General features: G+C 39.0%; 1 protein-coding gene across 2 annotated transcripts in view; it reads right to left on the bottom strand.

Moving 5' to 3' along the window:
• The window catches only part of LYRM4 (LYR motif containing 4), an 87,043-nt gene that overhangs the window by 1,154 nt on the left and 63,811 nt on the right, over positions 1–22,078 (bottom strand). The gene's annotated exons all lie outside the window — the stretch shown is intronic.

The following is a 22,078-nucleotide window of genomic DNA, read 5'->3' as shown; positions in this document are numbered from 1 at the left end:
AGTCTACTTTTTAATATCTGTTGTGCCCTTTCTTGCCCATACTTTCTCCTTCAGGCCTGGGTACACAGCAGCTCTGTGTCCTTTTCACAAAAAAAAAGGTTCATACATTTAAGTGTTGAATTAGGACAAAAAAGACTAGATGCTGAATTACACTAAACATTGTATATTTAGTAGAACTCAATACTGTGCAAATTAAGCCTAAGAGCAAGTCAGGCTCTCAAAGTAGTAAAAAACTAGGGAAAGAATGTTTTTAGCATTTTCCATTTAACATTTTTTTTTGTGGGAAAAAAATCCTGGCCTCTCTTGAATAAAAATTTCTCATCTGTGCTCACACTCACATAAAATGTGAATAATATTGCCTTTTAGGAAATGAACTATTTAATCTTGATAAACAGCCTTGTCTGAAACTTGTAACGCATTGATTTTAATCTTGAAATATTTATTACAAGGGAGCATTTATGAAGCTGTTTGTAAAGGAACAGAAGTTTTCCTTGCCAACAAATATTTCCTTCTTTTGGCACTCTGAGCTAAGTTAGTAACAGCATATGAACAACTCTGATTATTTTTGAAGTTACTTATGAAATATGTTGCATACAGAATATTTAATACAAAGGCCATACACAACTGTGACATGTGTTACCCAAAGAAATTTTAAGCTGTCAACAAGTGTTACTTGTCAAAGAGAACTCGCTGTTCTGGGTTATGTGGCAGGCTATACACTTTAGTTGCTGCCTTACCACAAACCATGCTGAAGTACTTAATTTTTGTATACTGTGTTTTGGAGCCCAAAGAATCTTTAATCCTTTCCCACACAGTAGAGCAAATTTAATGGGAGGCTCAGAGGGATTACAAAAATGCTGAAACCTGAATTGCATTTTTTTTTCTCCCCCAGCTGGGGGAGATACATGAGACTGAGTACGTGACTTCTCAGTCAATCATATTCAGCTGGGGCAGATGGATTTGTAGGAGAAAGGTACAAGCTGCTGTTTGCTGTCCCTGTGCCAACAGGTGATGTTATCTACTGCTGCACCTCTTGACTTGAATGCAATAAAAGCACAGATTTATGTGTGAGCTGCTTCCTTAGCAAACCACAGGCGTGCAGGCATTTCAGCAAGTGCAAAGCCACCATTGCTGTGCTGTCAGCCTTTGCTGGGCTGCTGCAGCTTGCCTGCTCTGCTGCCTCCCTTCCAGAACCTCTGCCATGGCACTGTAAGCTGAACTTTGAAACCTAAGGATTTTTGTTTTTTAAGCCATTAGCATTGAATTTTTAAAGTTATGATCAAGCCTTTCCCATGTGCCTTAGACAAAACAAACAAACCTTCCATTTATAGCTCCTGAAAAATTCCCATCCATAAACATCCCCTGCCTCAGCAGAAGGATTGCACCAGTATTTACACACTGGCACTCATTAACCCTACAAACCACAACAGCCCTCTTACAGTGTCCTCACCACCCTGAGTCTAAAGAAAGCATTTCAGCAGCAGGCACTCACTGTGGAGCATTCTCCCAAATCAGAGACTTAAGTGGGTACCTATTGTGCTCTTTTTTCATTGTGCATATTTGTGGCTTGTACACCACATTTACTCTTCTGGTAGGTGGCTGGAAGCCAGTGCATAGGTCAGTGCCAGGGGAGTTCCACTGACCACAGGAAATGTGAAAAACGCCAATCACTTGTTCTTAAAATTTTAAAAGTTTAATAGTAATAAAATGGTTATAAAAATAGTAATACAATTAGAGTAATAATAATTTGTACAAATTGAATTAAGACAAGATGAGGCAATAGAACTAAAGAGTTATGGACATCTGGGTACCTTTTTCTGGGCAAAACAAGCCCGAAAAAGGACACCCATTAACAAAGGATTAACCTTTAAAAACAATACCCTGTTGCATATTCATACACTTCATACATGATGCATAAATTCCATTTAAACACAGGATTCTGTCTGGTCATCTCAACTTCTTCCTCTGAATCCTAACAGTGCCTTCGAGGTGGGAAGAAGTTCGTTTCTTCTGATAAAAGGGCAATAAGTTCTTTTTCACTGAAAGATTTAGGTGTCCTGTGGCTGCTATCTTGCTGTGAGTCCTTTCTTTAAAAAAAGTATCCTACATAGCATAGTTTCTAATTTAACATTTTTTATAACCTAAAACTATATTTAACACACTACTTAAGAGAATTAATACAGCATTACTTTTTAACACAACACATAATATTCATTTTAATATTTGCAAAAAGCCAATCATAAAATATGCATTTTTCACAGGAAACTTTTGGGGAAAAAGGCTCCATGATTTGCTCAGCAACTTGTGTTTTGTGTGTTACCCAAAAGTTTATTTACCTCTCTAGGTAACACATTGCAATTAAATTCCCCAGGAAAGAATGTGCAATAAAGAACCACACTGTCATCAGGAGAAGACAATAAATAGAAATACAGAGATGCTTCTCAGCTTCTTTTGAATTATTTGATGTTTAAATTCTGCCTGAGAAATGATGTACTTTGACAGGTCCAACCCCCAAAACCTGATAATTTGTCTTTGTTCAAGGATATAGTACAAGTCTATATGGTCAGCTGTTTTTTGTGAACAAGAAGACTTGTTCTTGAAAACCTTACTATTGCCTTCTGTCTGGATCCAGGAGAAGGCTTAGGGCTTCAGAATGGGATTTTTCAGCAGATATGAGACAACAAATGGGGAAAAAGAAATCACTGAAGAGTGAGCATTAGTCCATCTTTTAACCCAACCATTCTCTGGTTATTAGGTCTTTGTGTGTTTGTATGGAAACAAGTACTCGTCCTTTGTCATAGCTGGCAGGAAGCAAACACAGGAATTAGCCACTTCATGGAATCTTTCATTGCTATTGGGGGAAAAAAAGCAAGTAGGAAAGGTTTTCCCTATGTAACAGAGCATCAAAGATATGTATGGGGAGGTGCAGTAAGAATTAAATTGTAGAATTAAGAATTATAGAAGTAAAATCTGAATGTCCTGCAGACACTGAAAGAACATGATATTACCCTAAAAATTCAACAAATCCAGCCAAATTGACTGAACTCTGTCCTTTCTAAAGGAGTCTGGCTGCCAGTGTCCGACTCTCAGGGACACCTTGTGGCTGGTGAGCAGGTTATGTGTGGCTTCCATGCCAAGCCATGGGACAGATGCAGTTGCAGTGGGACACTGCTGGCCTGGGAGGCAGCCTGAAGCCTAGGGGCTAACCTGAATTCTAGAGGCTAATCTGAATCCTTGGGGCTGCCTTCCCATCTTGACACAGCTGGTGGAGTAGATCCTGCAGACCTGCTGCTACTACTTGCAAAATACTACTCGATTATATTCAGTTTCTGAAGTGTGTGCCATGTCTTGTGTATTTTATCCACACAAGGATTTTACTTTGCAGCTCAGAGTTGAGGTAGAAGTGACTGCTCATATTTCTGAAGGGCTGAAGATAAGGTGACTGGGTTTTAAATTTTTTTTCGAATTTGCCTCATTCAGAGTGCACAGTTCTGCTCTGAGAAGTACGATGGCATCTTTCCTTGACAGCTCTGTATAAATGTCTGTCTACTTAATTAATCACCACATTTTTCCTTCCTTAGGCTCTGCAGCACAAAGGTGGCCAGACATCTCTTTTTCCCATGTACTTTACAGAATTGTAATTGTGTGGCATATAACCCATGAGCTCTAACAAATCCTGCTGAGCCCAGATGAAGATACTTTTTCTCACTGTCACTGAATTACTCATCCTTATCATCCTGCCAAACTTGCCAATCTCCAAACAACTAGCTACATGCTTGTGTGAGGTCTCACTGATAAATTTCAGGGTGAGTGCCCTAAAATTACTCAGGTAAGTAGCTAGGCAGCAGCCTTTCTACCCTCAAAAGCACACCATTTTTTTTTTTTTTATTTTTTCATGTCACTGTTTATTTTTTGATGGCAGACAAAAGCAGGAGTGGCCTAAAAGGAGAGGGTGCAACACTCTCATCTTACGTAGAATCAACTTACTGGACAATGCAATGCCTAAACACATAAAAGTGCCACCAGAGCACAGTAATATAGAAACACTGCAAGACAGCAATTTCTCTAGCTGTCAGTTTTTAAAAAAATTGATCTCCCAAGGGGATCATCACTGGAGAAGTAACAATGGTTTCCTGTTTTTCTTGAAGAAATGCTGCTCATAACTAAAGCTGATGTACAACAGATCACTCTACATATTAAACACATTTATATATCTAATATATATATATATATATATATAGGTTGTTGTACATGCATAAATATGTGAAAAATACCAAACTCTAGATAAAATCATAGCCATCTTCTCTCTTTTGTTACAAATTTTCAGACAAGAAATTGCTACCTTATTACAGCCAGGGATCACATATAAACATTTACATTTTCATGGTTCTTTATTAGGGAGAAAAAGGAAAAAGTCCTGTGTATTAATATATTTATACCATACACAAAGACACACACATAAAAAAATCAGGGTTTTTTTTTCCTGTTGCACCTAGGAAGTTGACAGGTGTATCTCATGGGCACACTGCTGAATCTTAAGTAGGAAGAAAAATCCCTGATGACACTACAGTCACATTGCATTTATGGCTGCTAATCTGGGTCTCTAACACTACACGAAGAAGTTCCACATTCATATTTTCTGGCACAGTGACTATAAAATGCATCTTAAGTGAATGCTGACAAGAACAGAAATGTTCAAGAATAAAGGTTATTTTAAGAACTGGCAACAGTCTTGCAAGCTGTTTACCTGGAGTCTTTCCTATTAGATGATGCCAACCAATTTGCAATCCTATTGCAAATTTAAGTGAAGTGGTTATTGTTCTTAAGAAGCATTACTTTTTCTCCCCACACCCAAAATTGGATATGCTATACACAGCACACTTTAAAATAAAGTTTTCATATTTACTAAGGTTCAGTTTAATGATTTTTGTTTGTTTTTAAACGAATATGGACAGCCATTTTTGAAATTATGTTTTACTGCAATAATAAACACACCAGTGTGGCACACAGTAATTAATACAACTCAAATAGAACCAAAATCTCATCAATAACTTCAGTTCTTTGCCAAATCTTTGTGTTGGTATTAAATGCTATAGCAGAAGCCTTATTTATTTTCACTCAGGAAAGACTGTTGAAAAACTGCATTTGGCTTCTTAAACACTTAGGTTATTCCACTCTCCAGAGCTGGAATCAATATGGAAAAATATTTTGGAGACATTTCCCTTATTTTAATTGATTCCATTTGTCTACAGAGAATGGGAAAGGAAGTGAAGGAAAGCACAGAGCTGAGAAGTTAGAACTATTGTGTATTTTACGTCTGTAAGCCTGTGTTTTGCAAATGCTGTTTTCTTTGTTTCTTTATCCCATAACATATCCTACAACCACCTCTACATGAAGCTTTTGAAACGGCAGGAAATATTAATTTATTGCTACCATTTGTCTGGTATTCACAAAGGTGTGAAGTGAAGTAAAGTAAGACAGCTAATAGGCGAGAATGTATCTGGAAGTTATTTCTGTTAATAATGATAAATTATGTAATTTTGTTAGAACCATATGCACTTCATCTTGAACACCCTAATTTGGATGATGTATTTATTTAACACTCTCGTTAATTTATTTTGTGGGTCTCCCTGAAGAGATACTCTTCAGTGAAAAGAGCAGAGAATCTAATCTATTACAGCAATGATTTACACATAAAATACTGTAGGCATATATATTCATATGTATTTTGTACGCGGTGATCTAAAATAGCAAGGGATTCTTCTTTTTAATCACTTAATATTTCTCAGTTAAGGGAGCCCCTTTTTCTTAAAATTACACAACAATGCTACTGTCCTTAGAGAAAACATGGACCTGACAGACACAGCCTTTACTCCAAATAGCTACACTTGATGTAGCTTGAAGTAACAAGGGCCCCCATCAGAGAAGGCAAAACAGGAATCTTTCAAGCCCCCTCCAGCCTGGATTGTTCTATGATTCTATGAAAGCCAAGTAGACCAGATTGTGTGGGCCTTCAGTAAAGCCACAGTTTTAATTCTCTCGTTTCCTGCAAGCCACTCAGCCTGCAGATAAAAAGGAGTGTGACAAGAAAAATGCCATCTCAAAAACATGCAGGGCCCAACAGCAGATGGCTGTAAAGGGGAAGAATCAACCCTCTGCTATTGCAAAGGCTACCTTACAAAGATGTCAGAGAGTGAGCCACAGGAAAGCAAGCAGTGACTGATTTTGGGCTTAAACAGCCAGGTGAAGGTTTGATACAGCACACATCCAAGGAAGAAGCAGATCTGCAAATGTAATGTTCTGAGTGTGATCTTTTCATGCTTTCAGCATCCTGGAAATCTCCAGACTCCCCCTTCTCCTCCCTCCCTATTTGTTACCTGTTAATGTTATTTCAGCATCTTGCTTTTTCTCTGATATTTGCATAGAAAGCCTCGACCTTCATAGAGCAGTTCAAACTCCTCAAAAAGCCAAACACAGAAGAAGCAGGTCTTCTAAAGAGTCAATCCCATGTGGATAAAGGGAAGAACCTAATGTAGCCTGATCTCTTCTCAATATAGCATGAAGAAGAGAAAAATCACTCAGTTAAGATGCTGAGTGTGGCAAAGGAAGGAATATAAAACATTAGTACTTGAAAATACAGAGACAAAGACCTGGATAACATTGTGCTGAGTGTGGTATAACAGGTGGTCTAGTAATGCTGAGACATTTGGTATGTAAATACCCTGACCATTCACAGAGGACCCTATGTTTCGCAACTACATAAGCAGAATTCATCAATGCCAATGTGAGTGCCTGCCTTACTTTTGTCAGTAGTATAATACAACAGCCACTGTCACAAAACACACATTCTGCACTAGGTCCACGAAAGTACTGTAATGTTTGTATATTGCAGATACACTAATTCCACAATACATACAAAAACTAAATTGTCATCATTAAAGGAAAATATTTTACTCTTCAGTGTTTTCTTGGATCACTATTTCCAAGAGACTTTTGGAATGGAACAGTGAAGAAATGTAGTCATTATGGACAGTTATAAGCAGATATTAAATATGCTTACTGAGTAGTGTGATCAAGTAATTCTGCAGCCCTAATAAATTTTCATACTGTGAACTACTGCGGTACTAAAATGAGCTGCCACAAGATTATGACAACAATCACAATTTAAAGACCACCTTTTACAACATTTGTATTTAAAGTCAGATGCTAGAAATGCAATGTACTACAAGAACCATCTTTAGTCTTATTTCTTATGTAAACTGGGGAACTTGGCTGCTGAGGAGAGCTGCTAAACAGCTACACAAAGATGTATATGGCGTGTCTGTAAATTAACATCTTTCAGAAAATGACTTATCCACCTGTACCTCTCTGCCTTTTCTTTTTTTAAATAATGCTAATCACCTTCTGCATTTATTCTCTCTTCCAGTTCCTGAAAATACCTGATTTTGTCCCAAACCAGTCAAACTCAGAGAAAGTTCCAGAGCAGCAAATGGTACATGGACTTTTTCTGTTTTTAACTGACATTTGCTTGTCTAAATGATGATTGTTCAAAGCCTTGAAAAGCTTTGTCTTCACCACATTTTTAAGTGCAAGGGGAAAAGTACATAAAGTATGTTTCTTGGGAAATGCTGAACTTCAGGAGCTAAGACATTTTAAGACAGCAGGTACCAAGATACCGAGGACTGAAAAGTGGGACTGGCAGGATGTAGTTCTGGGAAGATGCATACAAGAAACATGCCAGAGAGTATGTTGGAGCTGACACAGACCAAAGGCAGCTCAGAAGTGAGCAAGCCCAGAGTGGTGGGAACAGCCAAAGCTACTGATCCTTCAGTGAAGAAAACGCTGTGGCACACAGCAGTGCTGATGGCTCCAGAAAGTGCATTTGGTTTGGCAGCATGGAAAATGTTGGTCACCCCTGCAGTTGAACCAGCAGCTGTTCTGATCCTAGCTGGGCCCGAGCTCACGTCCATTCAGAGTTCATCCCTGTAGTACCTTACACAGCACTGCTGTCACCTGTGCACATTTGCTACACTTTCACTTTGATTTTTCTGAACTAGAAGTTTTCTCAGTATCTGCAGTACACCAAAGTGTGAGGCTGCACGAACACCTGCAGTAATAATTCTATGAGACAAATGGATAACAAGTACACAACATGTATTATGCTTGAGGAATCTCCTGTGGGAGCTACCTCTCTCTGCAGCATCCTGCCCAATATTTTATACAAAGTATATATAGGTAGCAGAAGTACAGAGATGCATAATTACTCTCACAGCTCGGATCTTCGATTACTCGCTTAAACAAAAGAATTATCTGCAGCTAGCAGGAAAACTGCATCAATTAAGACAGGCTCCTTTCAAGGGTAACACACTGTGTACATTTGGTAAGGGAATATCATATTAACTAAATAAACTTGGATTTGTTTTCTTGATTTATTCTGATCTTATTCAAACCACCAAACACAGAGGGGAAAAGTTCAGGAGACTCAGAACTGTAATACTGTTTAACCTAGCAATTTAAATTTTGTGTTTTGTTAATGTCCTTTGAGCCAGAAGAATGTTTTAAAAAAATGTCTTTAAAATCTGCTACTGAAGCTATGTTTGGGGACGTGAAAGATATATTGACCTGCTAAATTTTGGATTTGAATGGATGTTAGCCACATTTTAATTATTTGGTGGTGATATGTCTTCTTCAAGACTCCAAACTATACGTACCAAATTCTTAGTGCTGGTTACAGGATGGCACCAGGTACATTGCATTTTGTAAAACTGACAGGTGCTTTATTAGCATTTTAAAGTAACAAGGCTTTTGTGTTTCAGGAAAAGAAGAAGTAAATTCTGTAACACAGACCATTCTCCAAGACATAAAAGACAGAGAAAATTAATTTTCCTCTGTCCTCCAAGAAGGCTATAAACCAAGGATTAAACTTAATTTTATATGAGGAACAATTTACTTTAAGGTCCCAATATGTCTCTTCCTCTGCACTGATGTTACCTTAGATACACCTCAGATGTGATTACAGACTGGGCTTTTCTCTGTGCCCATTCAAATTACAAAATTAGATTTGAAAGAGAAGAAATAACAGATTGAATTTATCTTTAGAAACTGTAGATGTATTTACAAAGATAAATTCCGTATTGGATGTTTTTGATTCAATCTGCATCTTTGCCCAAAAAGGAGCATCGAGGCAAATACATGTCAAGTCCCTACTGCAGTGTTTAGGAGATCTCTAAGCATATCAGGACAGAAATAAATTTTTATTTTTCTGCATTAAAAAGACTTCCTTTTTTTGGCAAAATTTTTACAGATTACTAAACTACAGTCATCTGTTCCTGACAAAATCATAATTTCCTTGTTTATCTTACTTTCTGTGATGGAGGATATCCAAAGATTTCTTTTTTCTTGCTCAGCTATCATTCTTGGTTTACTACCTTCAAACCTCCACGTTTCAAAGAGCATTTTTCTACTCCTCCCCGCTTTCGTAAGAGTTCCAGCGAAAGCCATAAAAAAACCTCACTGCCTGGACTGTCTACACTCTTTAAGAACCTGAGTAGGAGGCCAATGAGAAGAAAGGACATTAATGTTTTAGGACTGAGGATAGATTTGTTGAATTTCAGTCAATGTTTGGTCCTGTGAGTTCTCACTTGCTATCCATTGTGCCAGGGTCAGTTTGAAATAATTTCTCAGGTCCAGTTCAGTTTCCAAACCAACACCTCACTGAAAAACTATGACTTTGATCATCTCCTTGATTAAGCAACCTCTGCAGAGCCAAAACCTCAAACACAGTGAACCACTCTGTTCCTCCTGAAGTTACTCCAGGTGATGGTAGGCAGGCTTCTGACTTCCTACAGCCTCTCCCCTGGGGCAGGAATTGCTTCCCTTGCCTCTTAGTGCCAAGGCAAACATCCCCTGCAGCACCACACCAAGCCAAAGCCAAGCCCTCGTGCTCCAACCTGCCCAAGTTGAGGTGGGTGTCCTGCCATCACACTGCTCTGCAGGGGGACAGCTCACACTCAGCCACTTCCACACAAATGGGTTAACTTCCCAGGGCTCCTCTTCCCAGCCCTTTGTACAAACAGAAGCAAAAATTAACGAGGGAGAAAATAATTATTTGCAAACCCTGCAGCTTTTGAGCAGGAGATATCTGTGTTTGTGTGGATATAGGGTATAGCTTACATTAACTTGTTTAATTGGACTAAACTAAAGCAGCATTTTTTTCTTTTTTTTGGCAAAGATAAATTACTGGATTTAGCACAGCTGGTAAGAGCTAATTCTGTACAAAGAGTTCTTTTCAGTAGTGTGGGTGGCAAAACACTTTCAGCAACTGGCCTAATTAGTTCTTCCTTCTTTGCAATAGCACAGGACAGTTCAAAAAAGAAAAAAAATGATTGTAATGGAAGATATGGTATAAAATCATCCTGTTTGCTCTTCTGGTTTTGCCAGTCCTCCCTTATTTAATGTCACACTAAGCAGAGGCTCGCCCTAGTATTTTGCAGCACAGATAATAATTAGGAGTGGGAGGTTAGCACTTACTCCAAACACAGGCAGGGAGCAACGTCTGTTCCTCTGCACACGTCAGAGAAGAGCATTCCTCACCCAAACCACCCCAGGCAAACCCAGACAGCAGAGTGATGGATGCACCACTGAGGGCTTTCCCCTCGGCAGAGCTCCCATTCTGGGTGGCTTGTTTAGCACAGACTGGGAAGCCCGAGCTGCCAACGAGCTGCACTCCCCAGCGCACCCTCCCTGACATAGATCATTTACGTGACAAAAGACAACGCGGGTGCCAAGTGGGATAATTTCAGCTCCACTGCTCCCGAGGTACAGCCCACCAGCTGCAGGGCAATAACCCACTGCCCAAACAAGCGAGGTACAGCCCACCAGCTGCAGGGCAATAACCCACTGCCCAAATAAGCGAGGTACAGCCCACCAGCTGCAGGGCAATAACCCACTGCCCCAAACAAGTGAGGTACAGCCCACCAGCTGCAGGGCAATAACCCACTGCCCCAAACAAGTGAGGTACAGCCCACCAGCTGCAGGGCAATAACCCACTGCCCAAACAAGCACTGACCTGAGCACACTGACACCTTCCCTTCCATATGAGCTGGCCAAACGCACTCGGGCTCTCCCTGCAGCTGTCAGCAAGATACAGCTCCTACCAGATAAAAATTGGGCTTGGCAAGATCCACTTGACCTTCTGAATGTCACTGAGATAAAGGGTAAAAGGCCAGGAAGGGCACAGATGTTTGAATTTACCTTCATTATAGGCCATCTAGGAAACTGCTAGAAATTTTTTCTAGCTGTTGTTTTGAATAATGATTCTGGAGCTGTGCTTGAGTGAGTTACAAATCTATTAAAAAACAATTTAAATTCTTACAAGCCATTACCAATGGCTTTTTCTCCTAACTAGACTGAATGAAGGCAGGATTATGAAAAACTTCTGTTAGGAAAAAACTGAATGTGAAGGGGAAAAACAAATTAAAAGTGAAGAATATTTTATGAAGACAAACAGAATGACCAACTAATAAGGAAACTCTCCAGAGAGCTTAAAGAAAAACCCAGCAATGAAACTAGAAAATAACAGTGTTTACCAGTACGTACAGTTCCTGTCTTGTTTCTTTTTAATTATTTTTATATTTGCCCATTTGTTTCTGTTGGAAGCAAATAGAAGACAGAGGGCTACTCCTATAGATAATGTTAGTCAGTCTGATGAAAAACAAGAATTAATAAAACTTCTCAGAATTGCCCACTGCTCATTTACAGTTTGAACAGTCTGATACTGAGAATAATATTTTCCAATACACACTTCTCCATAATGACTGTTAGACAGTCTACAGAGTTTTTGGTTGATGGAAGGTTGTTGATGAATTTGGAAAAGACTATTTAAACACATGTTGGGGAGAAGGCAGAGACAGGAGGCAGTTATGGGGAATAGACTGAATCCAGGAATTTGTCAGTGAGGAATCCTGTCTGAAGTAATTTCTAATACAGCACTTTCCTCTTTCTGTGGCTTAACACCTTAAGTATTTCTTAATTTTCTTTCCATTTTTCTGTATATAAATATTGGGAGAAGAAGGGAAACTAACTGGCTATAAACAGAAAACAGTGAAGCTACTACACACAAGCTATTATGTAAAGCAGAGATCTGTCCTTAATCTTTCAGTATTAATCATCCCAGAGTTTTAACAAAAGGAGAGCAAGAATAACTGGTAAGAGATTCAAAATGATTCTTTAATGTATATAATGTATTATGTCCTTTAACAAACATATGCGTCCAAAATTCATTTTCCTCATTCTACCTCAGCTTGTTTATTGCGCTATTCAAAAATATTGCAAAAAAACCTTACATATAAGCCTGTGTACAAAAGAAAGCCCCCTCCAGGAAAAAGCACAGAAAAATGAGCCAGTAGATGGCATTGTGGCACTTCAAAAGACATTCCAGAAAATTCCACTTAAAAAACATGCAAGCCTAAATGCTGTGTTTAACCACTTACTGCTTAACCAATGCAGTATTTTACTCCTGCTCCGTGCTCCACATGCACAACCGAATAAACAAAACTGCATGATGTAACTCCTCTGTCACACTAGCCCTGAAACAAATCTTGTCTGCTCTGGTTCCCAAATCCAATTAGCTCCATATACTAGATTTACAATCCTAGTCTTGAAAGCATGATCCTTATTTGATGATTAATGTCCCACGAGCCACGACCATCATAGATATAACAGAATAGATGTGATTAGTAGAAAAATTTTTGCTAAAACAGAACCATATACAAGACCTTATTATTTCCCACTGTACAGCAACTTCTGTGGATAAGACACCCCTCAAAAGTAAATTCCTTAAGTATTTTCTGAATATTCTACATAATTTGTTTCAATTAAGCTGCTGATACACCCTCACAGCTAGAGATGAGAAGACTGTAGCAACCCACCAGTTTCTTGTGCAACACAGCAGTTCTCTATTGCTCAAACCACACAAATTTGAAATAATTTTGCAGCACTCAAGATACAAAAGACCTTATGAGTTTAAGAATTATACTCTATACACAGACAAACTTATTTAAACTGAAACTACACTTGCAATTATCAGTACTTTATCTGCAAGCTACTTTATCTATAAACCTGCTTTACCTTGATCATGTCTGGAACAGGGTTTGGAGCAGAGATTTCTGGAGCTCTCTTCCAGTCCCAGGTATTCTGTGAGGCTTATGTATCAATGCCCCTCATGACATTAGTCTTTATGAAAACATCTTTTCATTTCACTATGGTATTCATTTTCTCAGGAAGTTCTAAAAATCCCCATCTCAGAAGGAAAAACTTTCAGGATCGTGTAAATTAATCTGACTACCTTAAGGACTCTAATTAAATTCAATAGCATACTCTAAGCATCCAGTTGTTTCCTTTTGTTTCATGCCACTTCTTGAACAAACTAAAGCAGTTTAGTTTTCCTAATGGAAAAAATTCAACTTCATTTCTTCACTGACTGATAGCATAATGCTTGGATTAAGAAACAAAGGAGCAACTAAAACTTCATCCACAAATTAATAGATCAAATATTTTTGTAAATTTAATAGCTACAAAAACATCATCCTCACTCAAACAATGCCAGGGCTTATATATGAAAATTCCCTTTTCTGATTATAAATAGGTTTTAAAAACACAGAATGATACAAGAAAAATGTTTCTTTCATCCCCTATGAAGTTACAAGCATTACTGCGAATGTTTAGGTATTAAAAATGAATGTCTCCCTTTTGGAATAGAGGTGGTCAGGTTGGGATGGAGCATCCAGGAGAAGAGGGAAAAAAATTAGTTCCTTCCTCTTATCACCACTTCTTTCAACATGATCCCATCCTTAGAGGTAAGTGACAAGTGTCACAAACCCAAAAGCATTTCAAAGAGAATAGAATGGTGCAGGGGGGAGAACATAAGCACTGATAACTGGATCTATTTAAGGATCCACCTTTTCCAGTATTTGGTGCCCACCAGAGTCCACAAGCAGCTCTTCAGGGAAAGGGAGCATGAATATGACACACATGCATACCTCTTTCTGCTGAAATGCCTCCTCTTCTTCCAGTGACAACAACATTTTGGCAACTTCATGGCCGTGTAACCATAACACCATTTTAACAGACGTGGTTAATTTGTCTAATCCCCATTTGAACTCATCGACCTGCTGGCCCCCCCAGCATGCTGAGGCATGTGGCAATGAGTTCTACCATGTAAATGTGTACTTGGCACTTCTTTTGAACTCTCAAGCTTTGTGGTTGATCATTTTGCTTTGACCTTGTAAAACATTCAGAAGAGAAAAGAAAATGTCACTCTACTTCTATTTTCCTCAGAAATGTTTTTCTTCTGTGGGAGTTTTCAAATGGTATATTCCTCACACCCAGGTACCAGATAGGAGGGTAACTCAGAGAAAGTACTCAACCAGCTAACATCCATGTGGTCAGATGAAACAGGAGAATAGACACCCTTTCTGAACAGGCTGGAAGTGCACCATGACACCCTGCAATCCATTTGACAGCAGAAGTAGGAAAAGGTGACCTGACTGACTGCTCTTACTACTGTTAAAGCAGAGTCATTCAGAGTGCCTAACTGACCACACTCTGGGACACAAAGCCCATTGTATGGGAGTGGACCCTTAGAGTAAATACAGTGTGACATTGTGTGGTGGCCTCCAGAGCGTGGTGGCTCACAGGCAGAGAAAAGCATCCTTCACCATCTTATTTATGATGTGTGCTTGGTCTTCTATCCTGTGAGGCTTGGTGGTGGACACAGACACAGAACCAGCAAGAAGATCATACAGGGTCATCCCACAGTTTTGCCTTCTGGGAAACCTACCTTCAACTTAAAATTGTTACAGGCCTCTCTTGCCTCCATCGAACTGTGATTTGCAGGGGACATCACTTGCATGATAGAGAAAAAAACAATTTGGTAATTTTCTTGTGTTCATCACCTACCCTCTGCTACTGTGGGAATCCTTGATGAGGAAAAGCAGCCTGACCAAGGACGGACACTTTTTGTGTGTGAAAGATTTCCTTGTGGCTGAATCCACAGAATCTGATTTCCTTCCAAGCCCATCCAAGTGTTTAAACATTTTGTCTTTTGACATACTCATAAATATTGGTTCTTCTCATGCAGCCAGTGCTTCAACAGGATCAGAGCTGGAGCATATATGCAAAAGGATTCATATTCTCATCACACCAGGTGCTCTTTTCTCAACCCATTCAGTGGCTCCCGATGCTGTGCTCAGCCACATCTAAACATATCATGCTGTATCTACTATCTGTTTGTTTTACAGAATGGTAAATACAGCCAATTCCCCAAAAAAGAAATTTTTTTGAAGATGACTATTGTTTCAAAAGTCCATGTTATAAACAAGTGGTACAAATTTTGAAACTTTAAAATGAGCTTGGTGCTGATTCACCAGAGCAGAGGCCACTGTTTAACCCAGCATGAGTCAAGGGGAATTTTGTCAGATACTAAAGAAATGGTGACAACTGTGGTTGTGTCACAGGCTTCCACTGCTCTTCCAGACCAAAATTATAGTCAGAAAAAAACCCCCGAAAAAAACTCAACCAAGCCTACTCTTACTTGCATAAGGAAGATCTGTGCTAGACCTTCCATTAACATAGTCTCAGAAGTGTTCCACTGCTTGTAGGACTGGTAACTATTTGTGAAAGTGTAACTTTCTAAACCATGCACACACACACAGCCATGGAGCATCTGGACCAGGCAGGGAGCTCAGGCTTACCATTCCCTCAGGCTGGAGGCATCCCAATTACAACATCTGTCCAGAAGGAGAAACAGATGGCCAACTTCTCCAGACTTTTCTGCCTGCCTGACCTGATGTCCTTTACACCAGCCACTTGGGCAGATAAATAATAATAAATAAAATTGCTAATTAAACCCCCTGGGTAAATTAAAGAGTTAATTATGTGACAGTACTTCTCAATCCTAAATATTGGGCTAAATCACTGGGGCTGTCTATGCACTCACTAAAAAAAACAGACTGGCAGAAAAAGTATTATCCTCAAGATACTACATTTGCTAATTTGCTGTACAATTACAGGGTTAATTCACAACGTCTTGCCATTTCTGAAAGCAGTTTGACAGACTTTTCCAGGCACTCCACCACTGCCTACAGCAAAACTATGTGAAGTACAATAATATCTACTGCTCACAAGTAAAAGAAAAAGCTCTCAACTCAGCAAGAATTGTGTTTCTTAAAAAAAAAAATTTAAATATCTTACTAACTGGTGCTTAGGTTTTTCTGTACAAATCAGCATTTACAGATTACTATTCCTCACTTTGTTTCAAGCTCACAATCCAATCAATAATTACATTAAAATACATCAGCAAGGAAAAAATTCAAAGTAGAGCTAGCCAATTAGGAATTTCTTTAAGCTGCAACCATGCAAATCAAATTGAACTAATAAATTAAAATTTTTAATCTTGATTTTGGAGGGTTCTTCCCTCCATAAACTCAGTTTTTAACTGCACTGTTAGTTACAGAGAAATTCTTCTAAATGACATTGAAACCATTTTTCTAAACCTATTAGGATTTTACAGTTATAATGTCTGCATTTGTGCTGGCAGTAACTTCTGAAGCTGCCACCTCATTTTTACAGCAGAATAAAGATGTTATGTTCTCACAAGTTCCTACGGACACCTGGCAGTCACCTACAAAAAAACACCCAATTAATGGCTTCTCTGGAAAAAAGGCCAGGCTTGAGTGCAAGTCTTTCTGTTTACTCACCAGAGAATCCACTCAGGAGAGGGGAGTTGTAAAGGGTAAGCTTCCACAAGATCTTTTGACTGATGAGGTAACCACAACCATCAAGCTATGGGGCCCAGCAATGTAAGAAAGGTGATTTCCAAAATTCACACATTGACAAACTGCCATTTTAAAGTTCAGGCAGGACAGACCAGCAAGCTACCACGAAATAAAGGAAGGGATATTCAGAGTCACTGCCAACTCCCTGGTGTTCCTTGCCCTTGCATTGGCTACAGACCTCAGCGCCCACTGTTCTTCACTGTCCCTCACTTCCAGTCCCAGTTAAAACTACCTTGCAATGAACGCAGGACAAATGTTACTAATCCTGAGGGCTGCTAACTGAGGTCACTTCCCTGCAAAGTCACACTGTGGCTTGTTCCAGGGGGTGACAAATACCTGCCCATCTCTCTCTAGATACAAATCCTCTAGCACCCACCACAGGAGCTTGTATCTCACCGTGTTACTTTGTCCCAGTTGATGTTAAGGGACACAAAGTCAATTTCTTTCAGTCACAGAGGGAAATGTTGAATTGTCAAAAGGACAATTGTAAGAGACGATTAAAATTTGCCCTAATTACTACAGCCTGCTTGAATCAATATGCAAGTGTTACAAAGCTTCCCATGCAAACTAAAGAAGTTAATATTAGAAATAAGAATGATAAATGCTGTGCTTTCATCAAAAAAAGCTTCTCCTTTGAACTTCTAATTAGGCAACAAAAATGTATTAAGCATTTTAGGGAGAAAAGTTTTCAGGAAATACAGTGATAACACATTTATCATTTTCTGTGGCTCACATGGTATTCGACATAATTTCTCCTTAGGACCCTCCTCCCCTCCAACCAGCTAAACTCTCATGCCTTAATTCCACAGTGATTCCAAGTTTCCTTTAATTAGGAAGGTTATGAAGAACCACAGAATAACTCCTTAAGTTGTGATCTAGTTGAAAAAGCACAGAGAAAAACAGTCTGAGGAGATGCAATGTGAGGCTTGGCTCACGTCAAGTTGAGTTTTCTACTTTATGTTTTTGTACCTTAAAAGTATATGAATATATTTTCAGAATGTATTTTCAGTCCTTTTCCTACTGTACTTTCCTTCAAAAAAGAGGTGCAGCTCCTGCACAAGATACAGCATGAAAGAACCCTGCCAAAGAGGTATCACTCTTGCAGAGAGGATCTTGAGGAGTTTGTTCATGCAAGAATCTGAACCGGGAGGGAAGCACAGTCAGGTCACTCTGAATCCAACTGCAGACCTGAGGATTTTGAGAATGTGCTTATAAGGTGAAAGTCAGTCAAATGCCACAGAATAAAATGTCGGTGTTCAATGGCATCCAGTGTCCCACTGGCAGCCACTAGTTTCATGATAAGGGAACTGGGGGGAGGGAAGGTATTTCCTGATGTGGCAGCAAATCACCACTTACTGGTCTGATCAGTAACACCCTCTGAGAAGACCAGATACAAACACGAGTAAGGCCACAACTAATGTAAACAACAACAACAACAACAACAACAACAACAAAACCCCCCAAAAAACAAAAGCAAAACCAACATTAGCCAATGTCATACAAGAAAAAAACATCACTGGGAGGATAAAAAGGTACTGGCAAAAATTGGCAATAATTACTAATTACCCATTCTGTTCATAAGAGGCATGAACATAGCTTTCCACCTCTTTCCAAACATACTAAGACTCTTTGAAGGCAGATACTAATTACTGGTAAGTTAAATGATGGGAAAGAAAATGCTACATATGAGTGCCCAGAATTTTAAAACATTGCTTTTATATCCAAAAAGGACCACCGCTACACTATTAAATGCTGAGAAGATCAATTTTAACTGAACATGTTTTGCTTCTGCTTTAAAAATGTAAGAAAGAAAGAAATGCCTGGCATAGAGAATTGGTCTCCTTTTGCCAATAATGCTAGTCAATATTAGTATGTAAGTTTTTAATGATTCACTACACTGTTTGATTATCCACTCCCCAAACCCACCTTAATTAGCAGAAATATTGATTTTACAATGTTTAATTCCTACAAGCTGAAGAAATACGAGCTGATAAATCTAGTACTGAATAACAAAAAATTAAACTGATATAGTAATAAAATTGTAACAAAGGGAAAATGCCCTCCTGGACCTAAATTGAGTTACAGTAGATTACATTTAAAATTTTTAGTCTGAATCCTGCTGAGGCAATCACTTATGGAATGCTGTCTTGCCAAGGAAGTCACCAAGAGCTCCTTGAAAGGATGTGATTGTACTGTTGCCACAACATGGTGTCTGGTGCAAAATATTCTCCCCAAAGTATAACAGAGTCATAGCACAAAGCAAATGGTGCTAAAGGTCTAGCTGACAAGGTTTTCCTGTCAAGGAGAAAAACAACCTGGTCCAAATTTATGTTTTTTAAAAGAACGGCAGAAAGTTTGTGCTTTTTCATTCAGCATACAAAAAAATGTTTCCAGACTTCTATCTCATAAAAATGAAAATTCTCCTTTTATTTTATAGGAATAGGAAATTCTGAGCATCTTTTCTGTCTTAGGAGCCACAGTACAGCTACAGTTAATGGACATATGTCTAACATTAACAGATACATTCTTAAGTCTGAAGGGACAAGTGTGGTATGTCAATGTTATGGTCTGTTTTAAAGCAGACATAACATTGCCACTAGTTCCTGAGATCAAGCGCAACTATTTAAGCTATAGAGCCTTCGCTTCTTTTAAAATTCTGTATTTGTACAAGAATTTTTGAAATAAAATGTTATCAGCCTTCTATAATGACAACAAACTAAGCATTCTCATTAAGTGCCCAGAACAATCCTTTACAGGAAGACGCTTTTCCCTGTTTAAGTTCTAGTAAAAAGAGGACACACATTCAATACTATCCCTTTTCCTCATTTCTAGAAAGGACCAACCTATATTACCAGCACTCATGGAACAGGAAGGAGCAAACAGTTTTATGTAAAAAACCCACATTTTAATCCATTCTTCCTTGAGAGCAAGTGTATCTTTCGGAAAAGGTAAAAAGCATGTCTTAGCTGTAAGTAAGTCCTTATGTAAAGAACTAAAGTAAATATCTAAATCCTGGCTAATATTTGACAGTTGTTGCCTTATGGAAACACTGAGGTCTGCAAGGATGGTGGCAAAATGATTAAATGGTAAACCACTATGTCAGCTGTTGAAGAGATTAAAAACCAATAGCCTGTGTAAGTAACAACAAAAAAGATCAACAGGACAACAGCATGTGGTGACATCAGCATTATCAGAAACGTGTGTAAAAGAGGCTTCAGTTACTATTTCAGCATCAAAGCCAGCACCTTTAATTCTCAAGTGACCCAAGATGTGGAAGGCAGCGAGACCTACTGAGATGCAGCCCATTTGACAAATCACACTTGTCTAAACACCAACTTGGGAACGCTTTTCCTTTCAGAGAGACTTCTGGAACTGCTGGTATTAGTGGATGGTTCTGAATGTTCTGAGGGTTGCCAGAGCACAACACCTCCCTGCTGCTGGACAGGAGCAGCCCTGGGGCCTGGGCACTTGCCAGGAGGCAGCCGTGCAGAGCTGCTCCACACCTGCTGCTCCCCAAAATAAGGGTCATCAGGTGGTGCTGCGGGGGCACTGCCACGTCCATAAGGCTTGCTATGAGTCACACACACAGTGCAACACAGCCAGGGCTCTGAAATGCTACCTCAGGGAGAGTGAACACTGACACATTTCCTTCCCATTTGCAAGAACCAAGACTCCTTTCCTTCTCTAGAAAAATGCATCCCAAGCACGGGCAAAACCAAATAGTGGGACAAGCTATGGAAAGAGTTAAAACCCTCCCATGATGGTGTATATGCAAGAGATGGCCAAAGGAAGTCTTCCTGTGGCTGCCCTTACTGTGACTCCCTTTCAGTCCCACTTATATCAGAACAACTGTTCTTAGTTCAATGCAAAAGGTAAACTAGGGGCACTGACAATGTAAGCACAATCCAAAAAAACATTTAATGAAGAGATGTATGGACTGTCAGCATCAGTAACAAGCTGACACATGGTGCCTCTCCCTGTTTTCAACAACAGACTAACCAAGAGAAAGGCAGCCAGAGGGCAGCCAATTTTGGGAGCTTTTGGGTGATGGCTCTAGGCTAGACCAAGTACACAACCACAGTCACCCCTGGCTTCCAACAGTTTAGAACTTTTCCTTCTGTTTCAGCTTTAGGCGTGTTTTTGTTTTTCCTTCGTTGATTTTATTGAGAAGATTACCAATGAAAACCAGATCTATCAGAACTTGCTTCTGTATATAAATGGAACCTTCAAAGGTCATCTAGGATCCAGAAAATGAGTCCTTAAGGCTCCTAATAAAACTCATAAATACAGCATGCTGTTTGTACTGATCTTTAGCTCTTTACCAGAAAAAACTTGACTTACATTCCTTAATTAGTAGAATTTACTGAGAATTTAATGTACAAGACAGGCAGATGCATGGACTTAATTAATAAAGCAAAGAATGCAAACAGAAATAAAATATTATCTACTTAAAAATAATTAGGTAAATAGATTCCTATAGAGAAGGCAGTTCCCAGGCTATAACCTACACCATTGCAACAACTGAAATAGAACAGGTACCAATTTATACCTGTTACGACAGCTCCCAAGTCTGACTTTTTTTAGTGTTTTGCCCTAAACATTTCATAGTGTTTTCAGCGCTGCAAACTTCTTTCTTAAATCAGTAATTTGGAAAACATACATTCAGTTCTGTGACACCACATTTCATCATAGGTAGTTCAAAACATTTTTCTGGGTGGATCAGTTAATTTCACAAGTTTGCTGTGAAGCAATGCAACAAGACCAACTTTTTTAACCCCTATCTGGTTGAACTTTCTGGAAGAGAATTTGTATGTAAACAAAAAATGATTTTTCAGCAGTTAGAGCCACTTGGAATTTAGAAGAATGACGTCAGCACTCACAAGCTACGATTAGTTCCTGCTAATAAGATCCATGCTGCTGTCTCTGAGTCAGGATACACAAAGTAAACTGATAAATTTTTAGGAAGTGAATCAGAGGACCAAGCCGTACATGAACAAAGCTGAAATGTTACTATTTTGTCTAAATATTCTTCACCAATTATAACTTTTGTCCTTATTTTTATCTGTTGATATAAGTTCCTGATCCAAAAAGAACAAGGTTGATAATTGATTTACAACTGAATAATTGAAGACTTCTCAAATTTTGAAAATTTCCAGTAGTTGTAGAAGATGAGGTTGTGGATGAATAATGCCAGAGGCTGTACATGTATGAGGTAACTATACACTTCACCAATTTCCCCAAAC

This window comes from Agelaius phoeniceus, chromosome 1 (genome assembly GCF_051311805.1).
Source record: "Agelaius phoeniceus isolate bAgePho1 chromosome 1, bAgePho1.hap1, whole genome shotgun sequence".
Classification (NCBI taxonomy): Eukaryota; Metazoa; Chordata; class Aves; order Passeriformes; family Icteridae; genus Agelaius; species Agelaius phoeniceus.
The sequence above is the reverse complement of the archived record's forward strand: the minus strand, read 5'-3'. Positions and strand labels throughout refer to the sequence as shown.